Raw genomic sequence first — 22,568 nt, 5'->3', positions numbered from 1 at the left:
GGTTGTACTGAGACAGCCCTGATCAAAATCACTAATGATCTACTTACAGCCAAAGCAAACTGACAATATTCTATACTCCTGCTTCTAGACCTGTCCTCTGCTTTCAACACAGTTGACCACTGCCTCCTACTACAGATCCTCTCCTCCTTTGGCATCAAAGACCTAGCCCTATCCTGGATCTCCTCATACCTTTCAAACCGCACATTCAGCATCTCCCACTCCCACACTACATCCTCATCCCACCCTCTCTCTGTTGGAGTCCCCAAGGCTCTGTTCCTCACCCAACCGCCTCCAAGACTTCTCCCGAATAGCCCCCATCCTCTGGAATTCCCTGCCCCAACACGTCCAGCTATCAACCACACTCGGATCCTTCAGACGGAACCTGAAAACCCACCTCTTCAGGAAAGCCTACAGCCTGCAGTGATCCCCACTGCCTCCTCACCACTACTGGAGCTACCGCCTCACCATCACTGGAACTGCTGTAACCCCCCAACCTACAGTCTCCTTCCCCACCATCCTGTAGCATGTAAGCCCGAAAGGGCAGGGTCCTCTCTCCCCTCTGTATCAGTCTGTGATTGTTAGTTTGTTTGCTGTAAGTGATATCTGCAATCTGTATGTAACCCCTTCTCATGTACAGCACCATGGAACCAATGGTGCTATATAAATAATAATAATAAATAAAAAAGATAGTCAGGAAATAAAAATAGGTAATTTGAAAAATCTAACCTGAAGACAGCTCAGAGTCCGAATCCGGTTGAAGGGTTGGTGTTGCTCAGGATCAGTTCCAATGCCTGTTGAATGGTGTGCCTTCTCTGCATTTTGTTTCTTGTGAACAAAAAATGTGAAGCAGTCACCTATCTATCCCCCACAGCACAAAAGGACTATGCAGCTGGGGGGTGGGCAGACACACCTAGGAGCAGCTTACATTCTTTTGTTTACACTCTCTTACAAGACCTTTGTTGAGGTGGATCAGCATAATTGCCCCCTGCAGATTCCTCAGGCAATGGCCACATTTACAAATGAAAGGATGCTAATTGGAGCCATCAGAGTTGTCAGTTTGGACTAAAGGCCCTTTTACATTTAGTGATGCACCAGCGATCCAACCAGTAATGCGACCCGGTCAGGATTGCTGGTGCATCGCTAAATGATCGCTAGTGAGCTTTCACACAGAAAGATCTCACAGCGATGCAGCGCACGATACTCACCTTTCACACACAGAGATCCTGGCATCCTCCCGCCCGCCTCCAGCGTCGCTCGTCTCACATAGCAGGAAGCCCAGCAGGAAGCAGACGACGAGAAATGGAGCCGCCCGATCTCGCGCGATCAGCGATGGACAGCGGGGGAGCCGGTTGGAGGTAAGTATCACACATAACGATATCGCTAGCAATATCGCTATAATGTCACAAATTCAGTGACGTTTTAGCGATATTGCTAGCGATATCGCTATGTGTAAAACCCCCTTAAGGGTCATTTGACCCTCTTTCAGGACTTCAGGGGGGAGCTCGAAATTTCTGGGACTTCTAATGTTAAGGGGAGGGTACTGTCATGATCCATGTTGGATCAGGACTGATAAAAAGCACAGGTAACCTTTTTTTTCTTAAAACTGTGCTTAAGTTTGGTTTTTGCCCCCGGTGACCATTAGGATTATTGCACTGTGGTGTCGTCTGTTCAAAGATTGCCCCTGGTGGTGGTGAGCATCATTGCACTGTGGTTTCTTTAGTTAAGTGCACATGATTAATGCAGGTGTGATTGTTCTGGCTCTGCTATAAAAGAGTCACAGGTGTTGCAATCAGCGTTGGTGATAGAGTTCATTTCAACCATCCTTGGTGGAGGAAGGAGCTAGAGAGCATTCCTTGCAGCACTGTCTTAGCCCTGGTGTGGAAGGAGTCATAGTGGATTACCTTGTAGCTCTGACAGAGCTTGGTGGCAGCAATTCAGGAGAAGAGCTGCATTCTGGTGGTGGACTCTGTTGCCAGGAGCAAGTGCAACAGAGTAAAGCTAAGTGGTGTTTCCCTGTTTGTGTTTTTCCTTAGTTTGTATTAGTACAGCGGTGGGGCCATTGCCTGCGCCACCCAGCTCCCTAGCAATGGATAGGTGTAGGGTGTGCTAGGGTAACAGGTTCCTGATCGGCGCCCAGTGCGGAACCGGCATAGGGAAAGTTAGGAGCGTTGGGGACACTGACTCAGGGGAGTGCAGGAGGTCTCCACGTCCCCTTTCCCTATCGCAGGGCCCACCCCGTGACTTGTTGTTTTAGTTGCCGGCCTGCGGGCCGTGTCACACAGGACAGTATCACGTGCCGCGTCTTGTTGTTTTAGTTACCGGCCTGCGGGTCGCGTCACACAGGACGGGTCCACGTGACAACACCACAGTGGTTGTTTCATCAGTATTTTTGCACCTGTGTTGCCGCCATCTTAACTATATTGGTCTGCTGTATCAAAATAGTGCATTTGTCTGGAGGCCTGGGCAGGTAAATATTTGGAGCCTGTATACTTAATGGAGGGTAATGTGGAGGCCATTATACTGCGTGCAAGCAAATACACAATGTGAAGATTTGTGTGGGGTCCCCTCATGCAGTGCGCAGGTCTGTGTGGAGGCCATTATATTGTTTTAAGAGCTAGCGTGGGGCCATTATATAGTGTGATGAGCTGTGGGGGCCAATATACTGTATGTAAGCCCACTATACTGTACTGTATGTAGGACTGTGTGGGAGTCACAGTTGGTGGATCATACTGTATTGGGGTCACCATACTTTGCTGAGGAATTGAGGTGGGGTACAGTAGCATCATAATACTGTGCCTGTCGAGGGTACTGTGGAGGAAGTCATTGTGGGGGTATCATACAGTGTTTGTGGGCCACTTTTGTTGGCATAAAACTTTATGTGTGCAATGAAAGGGGAATCTAGGGCTTCAGTAACAGGAAAATTTCTTTGTAAAGGCTGCAAAGTTGTGAGATACTGAATGCTGTTCTGTATATTTATTATTTTTGTTTGTTGGGGGAGGTTAATTAGAACTTCTGCGATGGGGCCCAATGATTTCTATGTAGGCCTCTGAATAACATATTACTGTTTGGGGAAAGAAGGATCAGTCTTATCAGAATGATTGTTCGGTCTCAATTAGTGTTTTGTCTGCCTTTATAAACAAGTAAGTGAACAACTGCCAATAGGCTTGTATGTAGCTGATTAGCATTTGTTTAACAGCCTGGATTAGCAAGTCTAATTGTCCATTCATGGAATCCTAAATGACTGGAATCAATTAAGCCAGTGAAGTAGGCTCCCTATGTATCTTATCAAAGGACCCAGTTGGTGGTTAATTTACATAATGTCCATGACTGCATTGGAGTGGCAGTTGATAACCTATCACCAATCTGGGGCTGCCCTTTTTACTTAAAAAAGAGTGGTAGCCCCAAACATGTGATATTATTAAATAGTTTCAGACATGCTCATAAGTGCTCCTAATGTCCCCTTCTGTAACAAGTGTTCCGGTTTGTAGGATCCAGGTATGCAGAGCGGGATCCAACAACCCTCCACAGCCCACTCCCAGCAAAAGAGAGATCTTAAGAGATCCCACTCTTTCCTCCAACCCAGCATGGTTGCTACTTGGCTAAGCTGTTACTGAACAGTAACATCATTATTATGGTTACCATTGGATATCGGTAACAGCTAAGGCTAGTTACACACTAGCGTTTATTCCACGCAGCACACGGCGCCACTAAGCCCCACCCACTGCCGGCTCCCTGCCCGCCCCATCCAGTCATCGCCGCCTACTATCGCACATGGACGCTTGCGATCTGCGCACCCTATCTTTTGCATAGGGTGCGCAGATCGTGCGCTGGCCGTGCGCTAGTAGGATTTTGGCGTGCGCTGCGCACTTTTGAAGGTCCATGTGCGATAGTAGGCGGCGATGACCGGATGGGGCGGGCAGGGAGTCGGCAGGGGGCGGGGCTTAGCGGCACCATGCGCTGCGTGGAATAAACACTAGTGTGAAACTAGCCTAAATCGAGCTCTCACTCTTTCACAGTGTGATCGGCCATGGAGGGTTGTGGGATTCTGTTCTACATGCCGGGATCCCACCACCCAGAAGACTGACATTGGTATAAATTTGGACCCTTTCGGTGGACATTAGGAACTCTTCTGAGCACTTTTAATACAAACTTATATTTAATAAAATCACTAATCTGGGCTTTCTCACTCTTTTATTCGGTGATAGTTTGGGAGGAGGAACCTGATCACCATGTAGGAATGTCACTTTTGGAGTGATTGATTTTATGATCTTTCCATAGTGGTTCTCTCTGGATGTAATTTCATTTATTGAATGTATTCCTGCAATATAGAGAAAAAAAAATTGGTTTCCAGCTTCTGGTAAAAAATATTAATCAGTCCAACTTTATTGGGTTAAAAATCCATATAAAAAAATAGGTGCAAGAACAAGGTGACGTGTTTCAAACGCAATCCGGCGTTCTTTTTCAAAGCCTGATGGGAAAATTTTCTCAACAATCCGATATATCGACTTGGATGAATCCAGAAATCACGCAAGGTAATAATGAGAAAATCAGAACAAAACATACATGGAAACATATGGTACAAAACATAATAAAAAAACAAAACAATGAAACTAAGAAAGAAACATTAAAGGGAATCTGTCACACCCTGGGTCAGATATGGCCTATTAATATGGGCATACAGGTAATAGAAATGTTACGCTAGTCCTACTTCTATGCCTCATATAATGGTCTTGTTGCTGAGAAATGTTACATTCTTTCTGTATGCTAATGATTTCTTCCACGCTCCAAGGCATACAGTGCCTGGAAAAAATCCCAGGTACCTGTAACAGATGGCTCGTTGGTCTAGGGGTATGATTCTCGCTTTGGGTGCGAGAGGTCCCGGGTTCAAATCCCGGACGAGCCCTTATTTTGAAGGATGTAGATCTGGCGATGTGTTTTGACGGAATATAGGCTAAACTGGAAGGACATATGTCTTTTTTCGACCTTGCTTACTATGTTACCGTCTTTATTATAATACAAGCTCCTCCCACGCATTTCAGTTATGGCGCCGGAGTCTCCGCCTGCGCCCTGCATGCCTTCAAAGATCCATACCTCTTCCTACCTTCTATGGGAATGGCATTCAGGGATCTTCTGCGCAGGTGTCGGCAACTTCCGCTCCAGTGACATCTGGCGTGCACGATAATAATGTGCTCTCCTCACTTTGTCCCTTCATAGTCATCGCTATGTACGCATGGTTCCTGGCGATGACTATGCAAGGAGGAAGTGGGGAGAGCATCTTGTTGTTGAGCACGCCACAGAAAAACTATATTACTGTTTTAATTGCAGATATTTGCTAATATTATTACACATACTACATATTGGGGTAGGATCACGGAGATGGGAATACACCTTTTAAGTATTACCACTATCCTGTTTATAGAATAAAATTCAGCAAACCAAGACCAACATTACCAAAAATACCTCTATAAAAGGGTAAATAATACCACCACATAGTGACCAAATAATGACTCCATATTGATCACTACCAAACGCAACTATATCAAGACAAATATTACCATCAGTCCTGCAATAATTGACAAATAATACCTCCACACCATAACCACATATTACCACCACATATAGCAGTGACTGAATAGCACCAAAATATTGATCAATAACAAAAACCACTGTACTAAGGCTGATATAACCACATTATAGTGGCCATATACAGTAATGGTTGATACCAGTTGTACAGCAGCACTTACTTAGACCATATACGCCTGTGTACAGCACACAGATAAATCCAATGACTCACCAGTGATGTTTAGCTGATCCTAAGAATCATTCATTTTTCATTTTATTCCATTCCAGCACTAGTGACATCTTTCATCCATGACTCGTGTCTGCAGAATGTAACACACAGACACAGACTATAGCTTTTCACTTTTCCAGCCTTCTCCTCATAGTTCCTCACCTCTACACAAACCACAGTGCAATAACTATTTTAAGTCCCCTAATAGTAATAATGATCCCTGAACTCCTTACACCCTTTATTAGTAATATCCCTTGTGCCTCATTAAAATAATGCAGCCCCTACACAGTAATAATGTCCCCCTTACCTCCTTACCCTCTTTATTAATAATGTCCCGTGCCTCAATATAATAATGCAGCCCCTTCACAGTAATAATGTCTCCCTTACCTCCTTACCCTCTTTATTAATAATGTCCCGTGCCTCAATATAATAATGCAGCCCCTACACAGTAATAATGTCCCCCTTGCCCCTTTTATTAATAATGTCCCCTGTGCCTCATTATAATAATGCAGCCCCTATACAGTAATAATGTCCCTCTTGCCTCCTTACCCCCTTTATTAATAATGTCCCGTGCCTCAATATAATAATGCAGCTCCTACACAGTAATAATGTCCCCCTTGCCTCCTTACCGCCTTTATTAATAATGTCCCCTGTGCGTCATTATAATAATGCAGCCCCTACACAGTAATAATGTCCCACTTGCCTCCTTACCCCTTTTATTAATAATGTCCCCTGTGCCTCATTATAATAATGCAGCCCTTATACAGTAATAATGTCCCCCTTGCCTCCTTACCCCTTTATTAATAATGTCCCCTGTGCCTCAATATAATAATGCAGCCCCTATACAGTAATAATGTCCCCCTTGCCTCCTTACCACTTTTATTAACAATGTCCCGTGCCTCAATATAATAATACAACCCCTATACAGTAACAATGTCCCCCTTGCCTCCTTACCCCCTTTATTAATAATGTCCCCTGTGCCTCAATATAATAATGCAGCCCCTATACAGTAATAATGTCCCCCTTGCCTCCTTACCACTTTTATTAACAATGTCCCGTGCCTCAATATAATAATGCAGCCCCTATACAGTAATAATGTCCCTCTTGCCTCCTTACCCCCTTTATTAATAATGTCCCGTGCCTCAATATAATAATGCAGCTCCTACACAGTAATAATGTCCCCCTTGCCTCCTTACCGCCTTTATTAATAATGTCCCCTGTGCGTCATTATAATAATGCAGCCCCTACACAGTAATAATGTCCCACTTGCCTCCTTACCCCTTTTATTAATAATGTCCCCTGTGCCTCATTATAATAATGCAGCCCTTATACAGTAATAATGTCCCTCTTGCCTCCTTACCCCCTTTAATAATAATGTCCCCTGTGCCTCATTAGAATAATGCAGCCCTTATACAGTAATAATGTCCCCCTTGCCTCCTTACCCCCTTTATTAATAATGTCCCCTGTGCCTCAATATAATAATGCAGCCCCTATACAGTAATAATGTCCCCCTTGCCTCCTTACCACTTTTATTAACAATGTCCCGTGCCTCAATATAATAATACAACCCCTATACAGTAACAATGTCCCCCTTTCCTCCTTACCCCTTTAGTAATAATGTCCCCTGTGCCTCAATATAATAATGCAGCCTTTATACAGTAATAATGTCCCCCTTGCCTCCTTACCCCTTTTATTAACAATGTCCCGTGCCTCAATATAATAATGCAGCCGCTATACAGAAATAATGTCCCTCTTGCCTCCTTATCCCCTTTAATAATAATGTCCCCTGTGCCTCATTATAATAATGCAGCCCTTATACAGTAATAATGTCCCCCTTGCCTCCTTACCCCTTTTATTAATAATGTCCCCTGTGCCTCATTATAATAATGCAGCCCTTATACAGTAATAATGTCCCCCTTGCCTCCTTACCCCCTTTATTAATAATGTCCCCTGTGCCGCATTATAATAATGCAGCCGCTATACAGAAATAATGTCCCTCTTACCCCCTTTAATAATAATGTCCCCTGTACCTCATTATAATAATGCAGCCCTTATACAGTAATAATGTCCCCCTTGCCTCCTTACCCCTTTTATTAATAATGTCCCCTGTGCCTCATTATAATAATGCAGCCCTTATACAGTAATAATATCCCCCTTGCCTCCTTACCCCTTTTATTAATAATGTCCCCTGTGCATCTTTATAATAATGCAGCCCCTATACAGTAATAATGTCCCCCTTGCCTCCTTACCCCTTTTATTAATAATGTCCCCTGTGCCGCATTATAATAATGCAGCCGCTATACAGAAATAATGTCCCTCTTGCCTCCTTACCCCCTTTAATAATAATGTCCCCTGTGCCTCAATATGATAATGCAGCCCTTATACAGTAATAATATCCCCCTTGCCTCCTTACCCCTTTTATTAATAATGCCCCTGTGCCTCATTATAATACAGCCCCTATACAGTAATAATGTCCCCCTTGCCTCTTTATTATAATGCAGCCCCTATACAGTAATAATGTCCCCCTTGCCTCTTTATAATAATGCAGCCCCTATACAGTAATAATGTCCCCCTTGCCTCTTTATAATAATGCAGCCCCTATACAGTAATAATGTCCCCCTTGCCTCTTTATAATAATGCAGCCCCTATACAGTAATAATGTCCCCCTTGCCTCCTTACCCCCTTTATTAATAATGTCCCCTGTGCCTCATTATAATAATACAGCCCCTATACAGTAATAATGTCCCCCTTGCCTCTTTATAATAATGCAGCCCCTATACAGTAATAATGTCCCCCTTGCCTCTTTATAATAATGCAGCCCCTATACAGTAATAATGTCCCCCTTGCCTCCTTACCCATTTATTAATAATGTCCCCTGTGCCTCAATATGATAATGGAGCCCTTATACAGTAATAATGTCCCCCTTGCCTCTTTATAATAATGCAGCCCCTATACAGTAATAATGTCCCCCTTGCCTCCTTACCCCCTTTATTAATAATGTCCCCTGTGCCTCAATATAATAATGCAGCCCCTATACAGTAATAATGTCCCCCTTGCGTCCTTACCCCCTTTATTAATAATGTCCCCTGTGCCTCATTATAATAATGCAGCCCCTATACAGTAATAATGTCCCCCTTGCCTCCTTACCCCCTTTATTAATAATGTCCCCTGTGCCTCATTATAATAATGCAGCCCCTATACAGTAATAATGTCCCCCTTGCCTCCTTACCCCTTTTATTAATAATGTCCCCTGTGCCTCAATATGATAATGCAGCCGCTATACAGAAATAATGTCCCCCTTGCCTCCTTACCCCTTTTATTAATAATGTCCCCTGTGCCTCAATATAATAATACAGCCCCTATACAGTAATAATGTCCCCCTTGCCTCTTTATAATAATGCAGCCCCTATACAGTAATAATGTCCCCCTTGCCTCTTTATAATAATGCAGCCCCTATACAGTAATAATGTCCCCCTTGCCTCCTTACCCCTTTTATTAATAATGTCCCCTGTGCCTCATTATAATAATGCAGCCCCTATACAGTAATAATGTCCCCCTTGCCTCCTTACCCCCTTTATTAATAATGTCCCCTGTGCCTCATTATAATAATGCAGCCCCTATACAGTAATAATGTCCCCCTTGCCTCCTTACCCCCTTTATTAATAATGTCCCCTGTGCCTCATTATAATAATGCAGCCCCTATACAGTAATAATGTCCCCCTTGCCTCTTTATAATAATGCAGCCCCTATACAGTAATAATGTCCCCCTTGCCTCCTTACCCCTTTTATTAATAATGTCCCCTGTGCCTCAATATAATAATGCAGCCCTTATACAGTAATAATGTCCCCCTTGCCTCTTTATAATAATGCAGCCCCTATACAGTAATAATGTCCCCCTTGCCTCCTTACCCCTTTTATTAATAATGTCCCCTGTGCCTCAATATAATAATACAGCCCCTATACAGTAATAATGTCCCCCTTGCCTCTTTATAATAATGCAGCCCCTATACAGTAATAATGTCCCCCTTGCCTCTTTATAATAATGCAGCCCCTATACAGTAATAATGTCCCACTTGCCTCCTTACCCCCTTTATTAATAATGTCCCCCTTGCTTCCTTACCTCTTATAGTAATAATACCTTCCTGTGGCTCCTTAAAGTAAGGCAGTCCCCTATAGTAAAGATGTCCCCTGTCCTTCTTTATAGGAAGTTAGCCCGCCTAAAGTAATAATTTCACTAATGCCCCCTTTGGCTCTTTATGATAATGCAGCCCCCTGTAGTAATTATGCTCCACTGTGCTTCAGTATAGTAATGCATCCCCATTATAGTAATAATGCCTCTTCACCACCCTACAGTAATAATGGCCTTTAATGCCCCATGTGGCTTCTTATAGTAATACAGCTCCCCTAGTAATGATGCCCCCTGTACCTAATTATAGTAATATAAACCCCCATGGCCATAGTGCCCCCTGTACTACTGGGAATAGACCTCAGCATATTGATAGTGTCATGTTTGCGCTTTGTATTTTTTTTCGTATTATGTATAAAGTATTTTGGCTGGATCAGAGCTACCAAGTTTTGGTTCCTATTGGTGCAGGTTTGGGTGTTGGTGAATGTTGTTTTGTTTTAAAGTTTAGTTTAATTGTTATTGTTACTGGGAGAGTAGTTGTACATTTCTTTTCTGACTGATTTGTGCTTTTCCACTTTCATTTTTCCCCATAGCACAGGAGGACAGTGTACTGTGCATTGACGTATGAGCAGTTTCAGGAAGGTAATAGGATCCTACTGCTCAGGGATGATGTGGCACCTGAATCAGCACTTAGGAATGCACTGTGTGTACATACTACAGCTGGCTCGTTGGTCTAGGGGTATGATTCTCGCTTTGGGTGCGAGAGGTCCCGGGTTCAAATCCCGGACGAGCCCTTCTTTTTGAAATCCAAATATATACAGAAATTAAGAGAATTGTAAGCCACGCGTTTAACAGATTATTCCGAACTCTTCCTTTCATGGTCAAAACGGGAATAACTGCTCTAAAAACAGCTGAGAGCGTCTGCACTATGGCTGTGTGCTTATAGGGCAGGTGCCAACAAAATGTTTTTTCCAATGTAAAGTATTAATGTTTTGTGTTAAAAAATATTGTAATTTGTTTTTAATTAAGTAAAATATGAAACATAATTTAAAAAATGTTTGGTATTTCCACTTTTAAACGCTAGGGGGAGCAGCTGCTGAAATTTGCCATGAAAACCTAGTGCACAACTAGCAAACATTACGATTGCAGTAAATTTGGGTGGGAGAGTCTGTCTCCCCCCAAAGTACAGATGAACCTCTTAAAAATTTATATAGGGGCTTAGCCCCTATGCAGTGATACCAGGCATGTGCATTTTAATGTTATATTTGCAGAAAAATGTACTTTTATTTAATATAAGGAGGAGGGTGTTTTAGTGCACCTTGGTGCGTGTTACGGCTTGGTGCATCGTTACGCCTATTTGCATAGTAAGCTCAGTCCTTTATCTTGATTCACAGCGCTGTCTCCTGGCTTCTGCTTGTCAGCAGCCACATGTCACAAATCTTCAGCCTTGTCTCCTTGGTGCTTTTTACAGCTCGGTGCATTTTTACGCCTTCAGATTTGCATATTAAGTTCAGTCCCTTATATTGATTGACATCGCTGTCTCCTGGCTTCTGCTTGTCAGCAGCCACATGTCACAAGTCTTTAGCCTTCTCTCCTTCATGCGTCTTACGGCTTGGTGCATCGTTACGCCCTCAGATTTGCATATTAAGTTCCGTCCCTTATCTTGATTGACAGTGCTGTCTCCTGGCTTCTGCTTGTCAGCAAGCCACATGTCACAAGTCTTTAGCCTTCTCTCCTTCATGCGTCTTACAGCTTGGTGCATCGTTACGCCCTCAGATTTGCATATTAAGTTCCGTCCCTTATCTTGATTGACAGTGCTGTCTCCTGGCTTCTGCTTGTCAGCAGCCACATGTCACAAGTCTTCAGCCTTCTGTCCTTGGTGCTTCTTATGGCTCAGTGCATCTTTACGCCCTCAGATTTGCATATTAAGTTCAGTCCCTTATCTTGATTGACAGTGCTGTCTCCTGGCTTCTGCTTGTCAGCAGCCACATGTTACAAGTCTTCAGCCTTCTATCCTTGGTGCTTCTTACGGCTCGGTGCTTCTTTACACCCTCAGATTTGCATATTAAGTTCAGTCCCCTATCTTGATTGATAACGCTGTCTCCTGGCTTCTGCTTGTTAGCAGCCACATGTCACAAGTCTTCAGCCTTCTCTCCTCTTCTGTGAATCCGCTCGCTTGCTATACTCTAAAAGTATAATGTTAAAATACACATGCCTGATATGATTTTTACAGGGACTAACTCCTCAATATAAAAGTTTAAGCAGTTTTAATTTGCACTGTGGAGGTAATGGACTCCCTGTAAGTCGGATAGAGACCTTGATTCCAGCGATGTATCACTTACTGTGACTGTGTACTGGAGTTTTTATAAAATCACTGCTTTCTCTGCTACAGATCTAACAGTTCTCTGAATGGTGAGACATGTATAACCCCAACACCACTGAGTGGGAGATTTCTGCCTATGCACAGTGTACATAGAAAGCTGTCAATCACTGTTTGGGTGGGGTTACACAGAACTCATGAGTATGAAGGACTACTTGGCAGCAGGCTTACTAGTCGTCTTCTATTGATAATCTCTTGCTGATAAAACTGTGATTTTCTTTTATCAAAACTGCAGCAAGCAGCCCAGTAAGTGACACATCGCTGGAATCAAGGTCTCGGGCCATACATTATGTTGCTCTTAGAATTGATGGCAAAAATTTGGTGACAGATTCCCTTTAATTTGGTCTCGAATCTTAGTGGAAGCATCAGTTTCAACTGTATTTGCGACCTCCAGGTGCAGACACACTTCAATTCAATGACTGTAGTCCAGTCCTGACGTCCACTCCTGTACCCGCCTGGTGTCCTGGGATCCATGTCTCCGGCTCCTGTACCTCTGGATCCTCCGCCGTCTCGTGGTTCCACTCAGTCTCGGTCCCCATTCACCGCCAGAGCTGCCCCTCTTGGTATCGGCTACCGTGGTCCAGTGACCTCTGGGCTTGCTCCTGACGATCCCTGTATAGGGGTCGGCCTCCACTAGGTCAGCTCGCCCAGGGGTAGGTCCGTTCCACGGCCCAGAGGGTCCACTCTTGCACTTGCTATCCCTGTGGCGTTACACTCTGAGTTGGAGTAGCATCAGGTACTATTTTGCTATTAATACTCATTCCATTATATATAAGAAGTTTTGAGCGCAAATTATATCCATATTTATTCAATTCGATTTTTTGACAATTAGGTGACTATTGTCTTTATTTTGCTGCTGGAACTCTTATGCACTTTAGCGCCACTGCACCTATTATAATGTATATAAGAGGCTACATGGGGGCGTATGTTGTATTTAGGGGACTATGTGGGGACTCATACTGTACAAAGAGGGGCTATAACCTGTGTAGAACTGTCCAGCCAGAGTGACAGGGTGCGATCATGTGTAGGACCCAACACTTTGCTAGATCTATTGCAGACTATGTATTTCTTTTATCTGCTTTTATCATTTTTTTAGAGCTTTTAAACCAGGTTGAACTTACGAACAGCAAAAATAGCCAAATTGATACTATCACACATTGCCCAGAAAAGTAGTTTTTCCTAAGAGAAGAAAATTCATGAATTACTTTAGCACCAGAAAAGTTTAGAATCCATCAGTAATAGCATTTTAAATAATAGACACTAAATAAATTGACATCTAGTGGTGGAATAAAAGATAATGGCAGCGGTGGGATTCGAACCCACGCCTCCAGAGAGACTGGAGCCTAAATCCAGCGCCTTAGACCGCTCGGCCACGCTACCAGGTGATTTTGCAAGTTTAATTGTCTGGAGAATGAGCCAATACCATCAGCCTAACTCCATGCCCCCTCCCCCCACAGGTACAGTCGGAGCCATTTATAAATTTAACCCCTTCAGTCACAGCTTTACCTTGGCTGACAGTGTCAGAGCATGGGTCAATCAAACTCACCATTTACAAACAATGATTTTACGACAATGACTTGCTGATATTTTTTTTTCAATTATTCTAAATTCATAGTCAAAATAACTTTCAAATTGCCCCAGTGGCCTAATTGATTGAGGGTTCAAGTTCCATCTGGGGTGAAATTGAAACATTTTTTCAGACCATTTCTTTGCAATTTTAAACGCTATTGGCCACCAAAAAAGAAAGAAGGAACCCCCCAAAGTAAAATAAGAAAAGTTTATATTCACGGATGTGCTGCATGGCATTATGTTACCGCTGCAGTCTATTTTCAGACGCTGATTGGCTGCAGCGCTGACGTGACAACTTAATTTTACTTGAGCACCAGGAAGCCTGGTGCAACAGCGCTGATGCAAGAAGAGAGTATGATTTAGTATATATTATATAGGTTGAAAAAATACCTAGGTTCAACCTTTCTCCACCAATTATGCATTTTGTCACTAATTTAGCTATAACCCACAATGTTATGTGTACTGTGGAAATCATGCAGCCCTTTTTTAAAGTGTTTGCCCATTCACTCATCTTATTCAGATCGTTTTGCCATACTGTAAAGTCAAGGTCAGATTTTAATATCCTACATTAATAAAGACGTTAAAAAGAATCGGTCCTAGCATAGGTCCCTGCAGTCCCCACTGCTGACTATATCCCACTTAGAGAATGTACTATTTATGATGACTCTTTTTCCTGTCATTTAGCCAATTCCTTACCCATCTGCAGATAGTTTCCTTCAGACTTGCATATAGAGTTTCAGTATAAGGCCATGTGCACACATTGAGTATTTGGTGAATATTTTACCCCAGTATTTGTAAGCCAAAACCAGGAGTGGTGTAAGGAGGTGAAGGCCTGGCCCTGTAAATATTGTTATTATGTATTAACTGTGTTCCTTACATGTCTGTGTGCAGTATATATGTCGTGTGTGTGTTTGCCGCCGCATGACAATAGTTAATTAGAGAGATAGAGTTAGTTGTAGTACCATTAACGGACACTAGATGGAGCATAACTGAGGGAATCTGTGGAGAGGGTTAAGTTAGAGGAGTGGTTAGCCAGAGACAAAAGGAAGATAGTTTTCCCTTATGAGTTAGTTGAGCTGGGGGTAGCCATACTGGACAGTGGAGGACAGCAGATGCCTACAGCAGTAGGCATCGAGGGAGGTCGCTGGAGGTCCTACAGTTAGAGATGGGAAATGCAGGACTAGGGAGACTAACAGAGGAGTCTCAGTGGTCAAGTCAGCCAGCAAAGTAGAGCTGAAGTGACAACCAAGCCCGTATTTCTGGTGAAGAGTCAAGCCAGGGAGGTCAGTGGGTGAGCCCCCTGTGGAAGTGGCAGCTGGAGTGTGGGAGCTGTGTGAAGAATCAAGAGAGCTGCAAATCTAGGACACGTACAGGAGCAACAGTGCTGTAAAGGGGTGAGCTGTAATGGAAAAGACAGGTACCTTCATGGGCTGAAGTCGGGCTCAGGAAGAAGGGAAGTAGTTCCGTGTTCACCATGTTCCGTGTGACGCGTCCGCTTGCTTGTGTGGTTCATACGTGTGAAGTGAAGGAAGAAGTGATGTACTGCTGTAGATGAAAATGTATTGCTGTTATTGAGTAAAGTGTCCTGTAGCCATTGTGGATATGCTGTGCCCTGAAGAGAATAAAGCAGAGTTGTTAAAGTTGTTTCCAGCCTCTGTCTGCAGTCAATTGGGTCCCCAAAGTGGACAGCATATCGGAGATGAAACAGCCTCCAGCACAGTGAGTACTGGAGCGACCGAACGGGCTACCCCCTGGTGGCCATGGTATTACAGTGGAACGGTCAGACTAAAAGCATAATAGAAACATGTCACCACTTCTGCATTTATCACCCACTCCTGGTTTTGGCTTACAAATATTGGGGTAAAAAACTCACCAAATACTGAACATGTGCATGTGGCCTAAGGCTGATTTGTGGAACAGTGTCAAATGCCTTTGCAGAGCCGCATTACCTACATCCAGATTTGCACTCACCTCCTCATAGAAACTCAACATGTTAGTTAGACATGACTTATTCTTCATGAATCCACGCTGGTTATCAGTTATTATATTATTATGTCTCTGAAGGTCATCTCTTATAATGCCTTCAAAATCTTTGCATACTATTGATGTCTTTCTAGTGGTGCTTGTGGCACTGGCATTATTTCTGAAAACACCACCTTGGAGGTCCTGTCCTTCAGCTTCCCTCCTAGCCCCCTGTAATTGTTTTTAAGAACCTTCCATGTTCCGCTAACTTTGGCATTGATACCAATGTGAACCATGACTGCTGTTTTCCCCAACCCAGCTATCTGTCTATCCAATCCTCAGTATGTCGAACCCGAGCACCCAGCAGACAGCACACTGTTCGGCATTCACGGTCTCGGCGGCAGATGACCCTGTCTGTCCTCCTAATTGTAGAGTCCCCAACCACCAACACCTGTGTGGCCTTTGCTGCACTCCTATTTCCCTCCTTCCTACAGTAGTCATTTTCCTGGTTTCTTGGAGCAATGTCCTGCTCCAGTGATCCCGGTCCTGGGCTTGCATTCCTAATATCAGCCAAACAGGCATATTTACTAGCTTGTGCCAGATCAGGACTGGGCTCTCTGGCACTTTTCCCCCTTACAACTACGGCAAATGCCACTTACCTCCTTCCTAATCTAGAGGTGAATGTAAGCTTTTCTTATTTTCCTCGGCATACTTGGTCATTTAAGAAAAGATTGTCCATCTAAGAAGAGATTTGGGCTGGCTGGTTATCCTAGGAAAGCTTGTTAGGCAATAATTGTTCTGCCTAACACCTGACAAGCAAGCAGAACCCTTGTTTGTTGGGTGAATTTTCATGGAGCTGATGGTCACTTGTACTCACCAAATTGCCCCATCCCTAAGTTTTTTGGATGCAAATTGCTCTCACAAAAGAGTGTGTTTTTGATTTGGCAAAGACAGCAATGGTTGATGGAAAATCAAAACATTGAGGCAGTGTTCACACTCTGCGTTTTTTTCCCCACTGCAATTGTTTTTGTGCAGAAAATCTGATTCATTTAACAGTTCGAGCAAAATTGATGTGATTTCATGAGAACTCCTGTGCATTGGTATTTAACTTCTTAGCGACCTATGACGTGCTATGTCCATCATAGGTCGCCTCCCCCTCATCGTCGGAGCCTGCACCTTTTCTTTCACATGACAGCCGATCTGATCAGTTGTCAAGTGCCTCTAACCGCCGTGGGTGGAATCGCAATCCACCCGTGGCTGATGACTAGTTAAATGCCGCTGTCAATCTCTGACAATGTCATTTAAACCAGATTTAGTCTTGGCACTGCTCATCAGCCGATGGGATGGGATGGCAACCTGGAATCTGCAGGAGACACCTCTGGTTGTCATTGCCAAACTGCTATGAACAATTTGTGTAAATATGTGTAAATTTAAAAAAAAAAGAAGAAATTATTATTTTTGCCTGAAAAATATATATATATTTGATATTGCCACATTCAGAATCGCATGATCTATCAAGATATAAAAAGAATGAATCAAATCGGTAAACAGCGTGACAAGAATAAGAATTAAAACGCCAGAATTACTTTATTTTAGTAGTGATGAGCGAGTATACTCATTACTCGAGATTTTCCGAGCATGCTCTGGTGATCTCCGAGTATTTGGATGTGCTTGGAGATTTAGTTTGTGTCGCCGTAGCTGCATGATTTGCGGCTGCTAGACAGCCTGAATACATGTGGGGATTGCCTAACAAACAGGCAATCCCCACATGTATTCAGGCTGTCTAGCAGCTGGAAATCATGCAGCTGCGGCGACACAAACTAAATCTCCAAGCACGCCAAAATACTCGGAGATCACCTGAGCAAACGAGTATACTCGCTCATCACTATATTTTAGTTGCTGCACCATTGCAATAAAATGCAATAAAGGCATATCAAAACATCATATCTTCAACAATATGGTGTCATTAAAAACGTCAGCTCAGTGCGCAAAAGATAAGGACTCACCCAACCTGAGTTCACAAACAGTGGAGACACTACAGAAATCAGAAAATGGTGGCTTTTTTTTTTTTTTGTTACAAATTTTGGAATTTTTTTTCACCATTTAACTAAAAAAGAACCTAGGCATGTTTGGTGTCTACAAACTCGCGATGACCTGGAGAATCATAATGGCAGGTCAGTTTAAGCATTTAGTGAACATGGTATAAAAAAAAGTAGTTGTGGAACTGCACTTTGTTTTTTGCAATTTCACTGCACTTAGATTTTTTTTCCCCCATTTTCAAGTACATCATATGGTAAAAACAATGGTGTTTTTCAAAAGTAAAACTCGTCTGAAAAAACAAGCCATCCCATGGCCATTTTGATGGAAAAATAACTAAGTTATGGCTTTGGGAAGAAGGTGAGCAAATGGAAGTGCAAAAATGTATATATAATAGATGATAATAATATTTAATACCCCTGGTCCTTAAGCGGTTAATAATGCTTCTGAATTGTAAGGTTGTTTTTTTTTTTTTGAGGAGGTTGTGCTTTTTTTTTTTGCCATATGATTTTATGGGGAAGCCTACAACAAAGGATGCGAAGATACAAATGCATTTATAAATAAAGAATCTCAGTGTTTCTAAATTTGTTTAAAAAAAAAAAAACACTGCTTCAAATCAGCACAGAAAAAAGAAGCATGAAAAACAGAAAACGCTGCGAAAACACAATGATTAGAGAAGGTTAAAAAAAAAAGCATCAATAAAAATAATGCAGCATTTACTTACTTGGGAGGAGTATGTATCACACTACACATATGTCCAGCATTGTGGTTTGAGTGAATTTCATTAATTCATTTATTAATTAAATAGAACTAATTATTACCTGATGTAACGCCTGCTTGGACAAAATGTATGAAATAATTAAAATAAATGAATAAATTGTGATTGGTTTTATTTAATAAATAAATAAAGCCTTAGCTGAATAATACATTAATGAGGAAGCATCATTTTGCTGTTGCTATGAATATGATTGATCTTTGTAGCTCAGACTGTTCTAAAGAAAACTCATGTCACGAAGTGACAGGAAGCAGACACATTGCCGAAATAGCTCAGTTGGGAGAGCGTTAGACTGAAGATCTAAAGGTCCCTGGTTCGATCCCGGGTTTCGGCAGAAGTTTTTTAACTGCTTATTTTCCAGTAATGATTCACTTCTAAGGCTATGTGCACACGTAGTTTTAGGTGAAGAGGATTTTTCCGCGTGGATTTGGAAAAATCCGCAGGTAATTTCTCAGCTCCAAAGACCTGTGGATTAGCCTCCGCTTTCACACCTCTACAACGGAGCAGGTGTGAAACCGCTGTGGATTCCGCACAAAGAATTGACATGCTGCGGATTTATAATAATAATATAATCTTTATTTTTTTATATAGTGCTTATATATTCCGCAGCGCTTTACAGTTTGCACATATTTTCATCACTGTCCCTGATGGGGCTCACAATCTAAATTCCCTATCAGTATGTCTTTGGAATGTGGGAGGAAACCGGAGAACCCGGAGGAAACCCACGCAAACACGGGAAGAACATACAAACGCGCAGCAAAACCGCACGGAAAAATCCGCAGCATGTGCACAGCGTTTTTCAGTTTACCATTGAAAACAATGGTACTGTACAACGCAGCTAAATCTGCTGCGGACCCGCAGGGCCAAAAACGCTGCGGATTAGCAGCAGAATCCGCAACATGTGCACATGACCTAAGAAATATAAGTCCTAAATCTCGAGGTTTCAAGGAAGGAGGAGGAATGTGTGTGTGTCTGTATATGTACACATACATACACACTGTGTGTATATATATATATACTGTATATATATACACCAGGGCTGGGACTATGGGTGCTGCCTCCCTGATGGGGGTGCACGTAGAGGGGGAACAACTGTATTCAGACTAGTGATGATCTAGCACTAAAATTCTTGGTTGCTTGTTGCCCGGGTCGAGCAAATTGGAATGCTTGGGTGCTCGACCTGAGCATCGAGCCCAATGTAAGTCTATGGGAAATCCAATTATTTTTACAGCAAGACGTCCTTTTCGGGTCTAAAAACGTCTGAAAATGATGGAAACAGCGCTCAAATGACATGTGAAGATCATGGTAAAGAGCCCTGGAAGCATTTCTGACTCCCAGGTCACTGCTGTGAACAATGTTGTCAGAGTCACCAATTTTACAGGCGCACAGTGTGTTAAGGAACATCCTTTCCAGGGTAATGACTTTTATATAAGGCAAAATAAATAAGCCGAAACAAAAATGTTCCTCCACCACTTGAGCTATGTTCACACGTAGCGTTTTTGATGTGTTTTTGAACTTTACCATTGCTTTCAACCAAGACAAATGCATTCACTGGGAAATGTCATTTTAACAGTTTACAATCTTATTTCGCCATGTGGTGTGTGACACATCATCAGACACATCCTGTCTCATTCATGAAGGAGGGACTCTGAAAGTCATAAAGTCTATTTTTATAAGGCCAGCCGTCGGACCTCAATCTTCTTAGAGAGCCATGAGCCGGCTATGCTTTGTTGTTCCCATTATTAAACAGTGGGTCCATTATACTGTTATTGCATATGCAGTGAGTGGCAGGGCTGTCCAAAATTTGGACGTATCCCAACAACCCATTTAAAAGACGTCATAGATGACCACATGCAACCAACGTTCCCAGTATTTATTTGTTACTCCCATACTGTTTGCTTCTGCATTGAAGGCAAGGCCTGCCCTGCACCAGAATTGCACACATCCCAATAAGCCTTTGAACCCACATACTGGATGGCCACAGGAAAACTAAGTTCACGTAATTCATTTGGTACTGCCATATTGTTTGCTTGTGCATTGAATGCAAGGCCTGCCCTGTACCAAAGTTACACGCACCCCAATAAGCCTTTGAACTGAGGTACTGGATGGCCACATGCAATCAACTTTCCCAGTATTCATTTGGTACTGCCATACTGTTTGCTTATGCATTGAAGGCAAGGCCTCACGCGCAATGCTGAAATAGCTCAGTTGGGAGAGTGTTAGCCTGTAGATCTACAGGTACTTGGGTTTTGGCAGATGTTTTTTAACTGCTAATTTTCTAGTAATGATTCACTTCTAAGAAATATAAGCCCTATATCTCGAGGTTACATGGAGGGGGGAGGAATGTGCTTATGTCTGTATATGTACACATAAATACACTGTGTATATAGATATATTTATATATACACCAGGGCTGGGACTAGGGGGTGCTGCCTCCCTGATGGGGGTGCACGTAGAGGGGGAACAACTGTATTCAGACTAGTGATGATCTAGCACTAAAATTCTTGGTTGCTCGTTGCCCGGGTCGAGCAAATTGGAATGCTTGGGTGCTCGACCTGAGCATCGAGCCCAATGTAAGTCTATGGGAAATCCAATTATTTTTACAGCGAGACGTCCTTTTCGGGTCTAAAAACGTCTGAAAATGATGGAAACAGCGCTCAAATGACATGTGAAGATCATGGTAAAGAGCCCTGGAAGCATTTCTGACTCCCAGGTCACTGCTGTGAACAATGTTGTCAGAGTCACCAATTTTACAGGCGCACAGTGTGTTAAGGAACATCCTTTCCAGGGTAATGACTTTTATATAAGGCAAAATAAATAAGCCGAAACAAAAATGTTCCTCCACCACTTGAGCTATGTTCACACGTAGCGTTTTTGATGTGTTTTTGAACTTTACCATTGCTTTCAACCAAGACAAATGCATTCACTGGGAAATGTCATTTTAACAGTTTACAATCTTATTTCGCCATGTGGTGTGTGACACATCATCAGACACATCCTGTCTCATTCATGAAGGAGGGACTCTGAAAGTCATAAAGTCTATTTTTATAAGGCCAGCCGTCGGACCTCAATCTTCTTAGAGAGCCATGAGCCGGCTATGCTTTGTTGTTCCCATTATTAAACAGTGGGTCCATTATACTGTTATTGCATATGCAGTGAGTGGCAGGGCTGTCCAAAATTTGGACGTATCCCAACAACCCATTTAAAAGACGTCATAGATGACCACATGCAACCAACGTTCCCAGTATTTATTTGTTACTCCCATACTGTTTGCTTCTGCATTGAAGGCAAGGCCTGCCCTGCACCAGAATTGCACACATCCCAATAAGCCTTTGAACCCACATACTGGATGGCCACAGGAAAACTAAGTTCACGTAATTCATTTGGTACTGCCATATTGTTTGCTTGTGCATTGAATGCAAGGCCTGCCCTGTACCAAAGTTACACGCACCCCAATAAGCCTTTGAACTGAGGTACTGGATGGCCACATGCAATCAACGTTCCCAGTATTCATTTGGTACTTCCATACTGTTTGCTTATGCATTGAAGGCAAGGCCTCACGCGCAATGCTGAAATAGCTCAGTTGGGAGTGTGTTAGCCTGTAGATCTACAGGTACTTGGGTTTTGGCAGATGTTTTTTAACTGCTAATTTTCCAGTAATGATTCACTTCTAAGAAATATAAGCCCTATATCTCGAGGTTACATGGAGGGGGGAGGAATGTGCTTATGTCTGTATATGTACACATAAATACACTGTGTATATAGATATATTTATATATACACCAGGGCTGGGACTAGGGGGTGCTGCCTCCCTGATGGGGGTGCACGTAGAGGGGGAACAACTGTATTTAGACTAGTGATGAGCTAGCAATAAATTTCTCGTTGCTCGGTACGAGAAAATTGGAATGCTTGGGTGCTCAACCCGAGC

The 22,568-nt window shown here is 42.8% G+C and overlaps 4 non-coding genes across 4 annotated transcripts; 3 read left to right on the top strand and 1 right to left on the bottom strand.

Annotated features, from left to right (window-relative positions):
* Window positions 1-4,831: 4,831 nt before the first annotated feature.
* Window positions 4,832-4,903, top strand: TRNAP-UGG (transfer RNA proline (anticodon UGG)). The gene has a single exon. It is a non-coding gene; the product is annotated as a tRNA-Pro (tRNA).
* A 5,736-nt stretch (window positions 4,904-10,639) lies between these two features.
* On the top strand, window positions 10,640-10,711 carry TRNAP-UGG (transfer RNA proline (anticodon UGG)). Its single transcript has one exon. It is a non-coding gene; the product is annotated as a tRNA-Pro (tRNA).
* A 2,884-nt stretch (window positions 10,712-13,595) lies between these two features.
* Window positions 13,596-13,677, bottom strand: TRNAL-UAG (transfer RNA leucine (anticodon UAG)). Its single transcript has one exon. It is a non-coding gene; the product is annotated as a tRNA-Leu (tRNA).
* Window positions 13,678-18,901: 5,224 nt separating this feature from the next.
* Window positions 18,902-18,974, top strand: TRNAF-GAA (transfer RNA phenylalanine (anticodon GAA)). Its single transcript has one exon. It is a non-coding gene; the product is annotated as a tRNA-Phe (tRNA).
* The last annotated feature ends 3,594 nt before the right edge of the window (window positions 18,975-22,568 follow it).

The sequence above is a fragment of the Dendrobates tinctorius genome, unplaced genomic scaffold (assembly GCF_039654945.1).
Source record: "Dendrobates tinctorius isolate UK_male_01 unplaced genomic scaffold, ASM3965494v1 ptg000127l, whole genome shotgun sequence".
Classification (NCBI taxonomy): domain Eukaryota; kingdom Metazoa; phylum Chordata; class Amphibia; order Anura; family Dendrobatidae; genus Dendrobates; species Dendrobates tinctorius.
The sequence above is the reverse complement of the archived record's forward strand: the minus strand, read 5'-3'. Positions and strand labels throughout refer to the sequence as shown.